Source organism: Danio rerio, chromosome 8 (genome assembly GCF_049306965.1).
Source record: "Danio rerio strain Tuebingen ecotype United States chromosome 8, GRCz12tu, whole genome shotgun sequence".
Lineage (NCBI taxonomy): Eukaryota > Metazoa > Chordata > Actinopteri > Cypriniformes > Danionidae > Danio > Danio rerio.
The window spans coordinates 28,872,024-28,880,829 of NC_133183.1; the positions used below are offsets into that span (position 1 = coordinate 28,872,024).

The window sequence follows — 8,806 nt, forward strand, 5'->3', positions numbered from 1 at the left end:
TGGTTTAATTGATCAACTTTAGATCAGCATAAGAGCCATAATCCTTAATACATGAATAAAAATGTTTTCTGGTGTACTCTCACTTTCAGGAAGGTTTCTATGTTCGAAGTTTTATAAATGAGGGCCCAGTTCCTCAAAATCACTACAGAATAAGATGCTTACCCTTTTGTATGCTTGAAAAATCATCATATACTTTAAGTTTAAGACCTCATGAATTGTGGTTGGGCTTTAGAGCTCTTGTCCAAAGCCATAAAATGTAGAACATTGTGGCCATTTTTAGATTAGGTCACACTTCCACTGAATACAAATGAACTCTCCACCCCTGGATCACAAGACCTTCAGCACAACAGAAATATCAAGTGCAATACGAGTTTGAGAGTCGTGGATTTAGATAACCGTCTACAGGATCACAAACTGTCACCATGACACTGACCAGAGACATGCAGAGAAGCTGTGCACTTTTTCCGTTACTAGGGGGAGGCGTGTGGAGTGAGAAGCATGTGACAAGCTCTAGATAGTACAGAATGCACTATAACACATCTGATTTAAACTTCTAATTCAATAGCACACATATTTTCCACCAAATCAAACAATGCTAGGGCCCCTGAGGATTTTATGTACTCTTGTGCTAGAAAAAAATATCACCAGCATTTGTCAATGCCAAGTAACCATCAACACGTATTACTGAATTCAGATCACAGTTAATACTAATGGAATTTTTTTTTTTATCAAAATCTGACATGAAGAGTGCCTATCAGACACACGGAAAAATCTTGTTTTCTTTTTTTTATATGCAAAAGAAATAGACAGCAGTGAGTAGTAACTGATTACATGTAATCTGGAAAGCATAATTAGATTACTGTTATTGTATTGTATAGTATTTTAATAGATAAAGGAAAACAAGGGAAAATTGATCTATTATGAATGATTTATCAACATTTATTGAATAATTTGTTCAATAAACGTTAAATAAAAAAACAGTAAATCATTCATAAAGATTAATTTCACTTATTCTTCTTTCACTATTAAAACATCTTTCAAAAAAGGTCCATATTGTTAATAAAAAATAAGCAAGTTAGGTTAAAAGTAATCTAAAGATAATCCAAAAGTAGTCCAAATATATTACCTAAATGAATACGATTACATTATTGACTGCAATTTTTTTTATCTAATCCATGTCTCAAAACACACCCCCCCTCTCCTGCTTTCACTTCTGATTCTAATACATCCCTGTGTCTCAATGTACTTATCCACCTTTCTGATCTAAATTGTATAAAATTTGTAATATTTAATAATTTAGGGTGGAGAGTATACACATTGAGGCTAAGGCATTTTTATGTTATCAGGCATCTTTATAAGTTACTTCAAAAACTGGCCATTACTTGACTTAACCGACAATAATACAAGAAATAAAGATTTCTGGTACCAAAGCATCTTGTTGTCATATTTTATTTGCTGATTTTATTAATCAAAACTAGCATAAGCTTAGTATTTAGTGTAAGTTGGTACTACTTTGCCTTATGGTCAATGCAGTAAGTGACTGTATGTTCGTAACAAAAAAATTATAAAAAACTAAATCTTACCTATGAAATGTTATGCCTTTATGTTTTGTTTTCTCATTCCTACACCCATACGCAAAAGTCTAGAATCTTCAGATTGGCTTTAGTCTTGACTAGTGCAGTTGAATGACATTTGTCGTGGGAGCACTGTACAAATATGGCGGTGCTATTAACGAATGCTCAAGGTCCGTATGCGATATCTAGTGTATATATATCTATGGTTCTCAACCAGGGACTTTTAAGATGACTTAAAGAGATTCATAAGCCATCAAACATTTAAATGAGTTATAAATGATCTAATATTTAATTTTTGTTTTATTTTTGAAGAACTAAAATTTTATAGTGAAAATAATTTTAAAAATTTGATTGATAGACATGGAAAAGCCATGTTGATCATTAAATTTAAAACATCATAAACATTTGATAAAGAATATATATATTTTATACAAAGGTTTCATTTAAATTTAATTCATCTTTATTTCTATAGCGCTTTAACAATGTAGATGAGAAGTTCTAGTAAATTAAAGTTGGGTTGGTCCAGTTTTTTTTTTTTTTTGATTTGATTTGAATTCAGTTCAGTGTGGTTTAATTTCTCACTGCAGAAAATCCAAACATTGAAGAGCAAATCCATCGATGCATGGCTCCACAAGTAAGAAACCAAACAAGCTAGTGGTGAGGAACAAACTTCACTAATAGATGAAAATAGAGGAAAAAAAAAAAAACCTTAAGAGAAACCAGACTCAGTTGGGCACGACCATTCCTAGTTAACGGAGGCTGGAAAATGTTGGACGTTCTTCATGAAGGAGCTGCAGGTAGGTCACCAGCAAATGCTCAGGCTGACCCACGTGAACAATGCAGAGACTCGTCTGCCTCTTGGTTCTTTTAGGAGTCAGTCTCATGCTCACCACTCTTCCATGACTGCCACAGCATCTGCTTAGTATCCAGGATCATGGAGACCTAGGGAAAAGAAAAAAAAAAAACGCATATATAAAACGTGTATATATACATACACACAAACACACACACATATATATATATATATATATATATATATATATATATATATATATATATATATATATATATATATATATATATATATATATATATATATATATAAAACAATTATAAAAAAATAAGCGTAGATGCCAGTCAAAATATGTCTTTTGGGAAGTGTTTGATATTTTTAGAAATTGTTAGTAAAAGTGTTTATCCTTATATTAATTGGTTCTTAAAATGTCTGTAATGCAAAATTTTATATTTGCATTTCTAATTATCATGACATTATTATGGACCTTGATCTTTGTGCATCACAATTGCAACTCAATATAATATCAGAATTTTTTATCTTACATTAAACATTATCTCACAATGAGCTGTTTTAATTTTTTTTAAATTCTGAATCAACATTAATAACAGCTAACAATCATAAAAAAACTAAATGTCAAAAGATTTAATGTCTTATTTCTTTGCATCAGTCTAAAAACCCAAAATAAATGACTCTTAAACAGGCTTTTTGAGCATTTCTTTTTGCATAACAATTAAAATTAAAATGTAAAAAATTTAAATTAAAATTTTAATCGCTTAAACATCCAAAAAAAAAAAAATCCTTTATATATTTATTCAGTTTCGTCTACCTTACATTCTTTGAGTAGTTTTTTTGAAAGCAACATGCGGGCCGCCTCATCCAAGCTTACCGTCAATCCCTGTCATGTGTGTATAGGTGCGCATGTTTATTATGACTGTCATGCTTGTCATATTTACAGCACAGAGGAGCTGTTTCATCTCTGCATGCACTCTTTTACCCTTCAGTCCTCTACAACTAGAGGCGGAGCTTTTGCCCGCCTCTGCAGTGATTGGTGGACAGGAGATGGGTGTGTTTCCATCTGCAACTGATTTCATGCAGGGATTTGAGTGTCTAGGGGGTGGTGGCTTTTCAAAGAGCATGTGAAGGAAATGAGAGATCTTTACTGCCGGCTTTGACCTTTAACAATGTATGCATGAGTGTGTGTATGTAATAACGAAGGTCTAATATTTCATTAGATGTGATGTATTCAGTCGAGATCTGATCATGGAATGAATGAGCATGGGCATGACAAATGGGCTTGTCAACAGTTCTCATAAATCACCTCTAAACATTTCTTGAAGTGTTTCATATAACTGCATGTGTTATTTAGTGTGTTTGTATAGCTTATGCATGTGTGCATATGCATGACTGTTTTTGCATGTCATGTTCCTCCTAGAGTGACTGGGGAAATTTTACCCTGAACCAACAGGCTGGAGTTTCAGTTTGTGTGTGTGTGTGTGTGTGTTCACAGTGCAGTCCTGGTGGAACACTGCATAACACAGTGTATGAGATGGTAAATACTAATTATAGCAACAGTGCTGCAAACCTTCCAATGCGTTGACAAGCACAGTTAGCATGAGCAGTTTGTCATTCAGTATCTTCTCTTAATGTACTAAACCAGGAGTTTTCAATCTCTTGGATAACGTGGACCCCTATATTAAATCATCCACCTGTGAGGGACCCTAATACTAACAATTGAAAAGAAAAAAATAATAATAGATAAAAATAACTTGCAATTCTTAGTAATAAAAATATAATTAATATAATAATAATTTATTATACAGCACTCCTTTGTGGCTCCCTAATGTGGAAAACTTGTGTGCTAAACAAATAACACAGAATTAAGGTCAAGTTTTTTTGTGATATTATTAGGAACAAAGTGACCTCATCTTTCAAGTATGAGGCATTATTAAGGTCTGAATATACATAATATTAATATTATTATTAATAATTAAGATAATACATATTCATTTCAATAATCCATTTCCATGGACAAAAAAATAAATAGATATTTGCATAAAAACAGGAGCTGTCACTCACAAAATATGTCATACAAAATGTTATTTAAATGCTTAGTTGTATCATCAAACCTCTTTATTTTTATTTTAGGGGAGCCAAACATGATTTAATACAATGACGAGCAAACTGACAACAAGCTAACTTTAACGCATGCTAACAATATAACAGTTACTTTTTGGGTAATTGTGCAGGGTAGCTCTGCCGCCTCACAGCAAGAAGGTTGCTATTTTGAGCCACGGCTGGGTCAGTTGGCATTTCTGTGTGGAGTTTGCTTGTTCTCTGTGTTTGTGTGGGTTTCCTCCAGGTGCTCTGGTTTCCCCTACAAGTCCAAAGACATGCACTATAGGTGAATTGGGTGATTAAAATGTCCGTAGTGTATGTGTGTGTATGTCCTGGTCCTCCAGGTTGGGGTTTGAGCATTGGGCTAACGACCCACCTCATAAAAATTAGATGTTATTAAACACCAAAAATGGTGCGGCTAAATATCAACGTCAATATAAAACAGCCCTGGGAGTAAGTATAACATTACTTTTATGTTTTAATTAGAACAATCTCTACAAATTTTGCTGAAAAATACTTGTATTAAAACCTGAAGGGGCTAGTTTTAATATGTATAACAACCAGCCGTACTTCTAGTAGAGCTAGACTATTCTGACAACTTTCAATCAAGAACAAAACAAACTCATTTACCTGTGACACAGATAAGAATGAAGTTTGGTTTAACATGACAAGTTTATCAATAAGAATTATGCAGCATTTTGGCCAGATGAGGAAATGGAAAATTGGATTAGAGCTCATTTTGAGTCCCAGATTCGAGTCAGTTTTGGTCATTATTGATGTGGTCCTGGCTTACATTTGACATTGACATGGCTTGCTTGTTGCCCAGATCTGTCAAACACAGGCAAACCATCAAATACCATCATTCCACATGGTTTGTGGGCCACTGCAGATATTCTATCTGGGGAATAAGACTTTATAGGTTAAAGCACAAGTAAAGTTCTTTCTCTAATTACAGCATATACGATTGCTTTACGTGGGATATTCCTTGAAAATGTTGAAGTGCAAATCTTAACTGTGTCCATGTTCAAACATTCATTCCTTCATTTTCTTTTTGGCTTAGTCCCTTTATTAATCAGGGATCGCCACAATGAAATGAACCGCCAACTTATCCAGCACATGTTTTACGCAGCTGATGCCCTTTCAGCTGCAACCGAACACTAAGAAACCATATTTGAACATACAGATCATAATTAAATTTAAGAAGAAGCAATAAAAAGCTTTAATTTAACTTGAGGCAAATTGGAGTATCATGCACAAGTCACATGGAACTCTTACAGAGCCATTTTCTGTTGTAAAAGAAGAAAAGCCATACTATACCTTTTAGGCAAATTTGTCCTCCCAATCATCTTCATCCAGCCAGAGGGCATAAAAAATATGCACTGGTCAGTGGGGCCGAAGGCCATGAGAGCAGAGCGAGGCTACTGGTCCCAAGTCTTACGAAGGAACTCTGGAATCATAAAAAGGGGAGAAATGAGAGAGGACCAGGTCTGGAGGCTGATTTGGTTTTGTTTTCAGTTTTTTTGTGTGTGTAAATTGATATATTTAAACTATCAGAAGACATCTTCAGCATTACAGTCACACAGGCATCATGGATTAATTCAGCACTAATCAGTTTGTACACAAGGTGGCAACGTTACCAAGGGATGATTTTTCACATCTAAAGAAGAAAAGGAAAAGACAGATCCTCAGTTCAATCAACCTAGCAGGGAGACAAAAAGGGTTAAAGTTTAAATATTATTGTAAATCTAATTAAAAAATTGTAACTGAAACTGAAAAACATGTTACCAGTCAAAAATCTTGTGTCCTGTACGAAGCTAGTTAAACAAACTCAGAATACCAAGCAGGTTTAGAGTTGACAAAACCAATCAAATTCAGCCTGGTTTTTATCAGGTACAGTGGTTAAACAACACATGGTATACGTTTTCTTTATACCATAAAATTTTTTTCTTTGCTCCGTTTAAAATTTCTTATGTGTTTAAAAGAAGAAATGAATTAATAAAGGTCTTAAACAAGGGCGAGTAATTGATGACAGAATTTTAGGTGAACCATTCCTTTCACATAAGTTTATCATAAAATGACTTTTCTCTGAATGTGTGTGGGGGTAATGTGAGGGTGCATTTATATTTATATATATATATATATATATATATATATATATATATATATATATATATATATATATATATAGATATATATATTATATATATATATATATATATATATATATATATATATATATATATATATATATATTTTATATATATATATATATATATATATATATATATATATATATATATATATATATATATATATATATATATATATATATATATATATAAATAAAGAGAGAGAGAGAGAGGTTATTATATATTTTACCCTAGTATCAGCTTCTTTTACTGCTGAATGTACATTTCACTGTAACCTCAAATTGATTATCCGGCCCTCAATCGGAGTTATTTAAATAGCCAGACGCTAGTTGAAGGTCATAATAGTCGTAAAGCAAGCCTCTGCATACATGATTAAATTAGCTTCAGAACACCCCGAAAATCTAGAAAGACGTGAAGAAAGTTTCACGTATACGGCGTCCTTGAAACTCCCAACTTTTAAATCTTACTTAAAATAACAATACGCAGTATTTAAATGAATAAAAGTTCTCTAAATAGTCTAATGAAATCAGACCTGACAAACAGATTGAGGATGCAAAAGCCAAATGTGATCCAAAATAAGCATTTTCCCCCAAGAATAGTAACCCATGCTCGCCATCGCAGCAGTTTATTTGACCATTGCGACATCTAGCGGAGATCAGGAATTACTACGTGCAGTCTGTAAACGTGCAAAACCGCAAATAATTACACCTTCATAGTGAAAATGTAAATAGGCACGCAATGGTAGCAATAATATTGAGCAAATTGTAAAATAATAAAAGTGGAACAGTATGTCAGACTCCAGCATGCAAATATGAATTATGCTAACGTAACGTTACATAAAGTAAACAGATGATCGGATCGTCACAGGTATTTTTTTCAGCTCATGATTTTTCTAGAGGTGTGTGTTAGCCACTGGGTTTCTTCCTGTTCGACTGGCAGCTTCAGGCTCATTATTTAGCATCAGATGTTCACACCAGGTGCAACTCGCAGAAATGATGATTCATATTTCAGCTAAACAGCAATGACTCGAACGCTCTCTCATTCAGAGTAGGAAAAAGGCTTCTCTTCACCTTTTGAAATGGAGTAGGTCTACTTTTTCCAAGTTTGTTGCAGTTCGTTCGAGTTATTAATGTCAAACTGTGAGATTATTTTTGACTATGTGTGATATTAGCATGTCATTTTCTTTTAAAGCAAATGTGAAACAGTAGTCTGTTTGATGTCTTCTTACATAAAAAACAAAAAAACAAAAAAAAAAACAATAAAAAAAAATTAACAAGCTAACCAAATTGAACACTGCATGACAACACAAACAAAGGCAACATGAGGGCTATATATAGCAAGCACTAAGGATCACATGACAAGATACAAGCAATAGGAACAAATACAGGACTAAGACAACCAATCAGATATGAGCAAAGCCCAGCACATGTCAGGAAATGGGCCATTTGCTCAGCCAGGGTGTTTCAGCCAATTACAAACTTCCGGTGAAAGCTTAATGTGACTATTGAAGGGATGGAGGTATGGCAGCTGTATAAAGTCCATAAGTTTACATTCTTAATCACGTGTTTTTAAATGGTCTGTATCTAAAAATGAGAGGGACGTATTGAAATTAAGAAACTAAATTGATTGTAGTTTATGAGTTTGAAAGAGTGTGTATGGATGTTTCTCAGGCCTCGTTTACACTGTCAAGTCTTGATGCCAAGTTCCGATTCGTTGCCTATATCTGATTTGTTTGCCTGTCTGTTTACACATTGTTTTAACTGTGACCCATATCCAATTCATGCGTTTACACTTGCCATACAATTTACGATGTTGCGCATGCATAAAGGCGGGTTCTAGCATCTGTGCCACACTGAGAAGGGTCTGGATGCAGACCTGGTGCAGTGCAATCTGGGCTGCATCCAATGCTTTTTAATGGGATCACCTAACCCCACCCCTAACCCTACCCCTCACAGTGACGTCACTCGATTCATTAAAATGCATTGTGTCTGATATTGCATCGCTGAGTAATGCAATCTCAGCTTGCATCATAAAGGCTGCATCCAGATACTATTGCACTGGTGTTGGAGAGAACAAAGTTATTGTGAAGCCCGCAATGCGTGTAGTAATAGCGACAAAAACAAAAGTTACAACACAAAGTTCGCCCAACTTTAAAATTATTTTGAGGCGGA

The 8,806-nt window shown here is 34.1% G+C and overlaps 1 long non-coding RNA gene across 2 annotated transcripts; it reads right to left on the minus strand.

Annotated features, from left to right (window-relative positions):
• Positions 1-2,187: 2,187 nt before the first annotated feature.
• Positions 2,188-7,940, minus strand: LOC137490328 (uncharacterized). Of its 2 annotated transcripts, XR_012384370.1 has the most exons (4): positions 7,706-7,940; positions 6,123-6,184; positions 5,803-5,932; positions 2,188-2,516 (listed from the first exon to the last, which is right to left on the minus strand). It is a non-coding gene; the product is annotated as an uncharacterized lncRNA (long non-coding RNA). The 2 variants fall into 2 exon arrangements; XR_011009723.2 differs by lacking the exons at positions 5,803-5,932; positions 6,123-6,184; positions 7,706-7,940 and adding an exon at positions 3,257-3,334.
• Between the last annotated feature and the right edge of the window lie 866 nt (positions 7,941-8,806).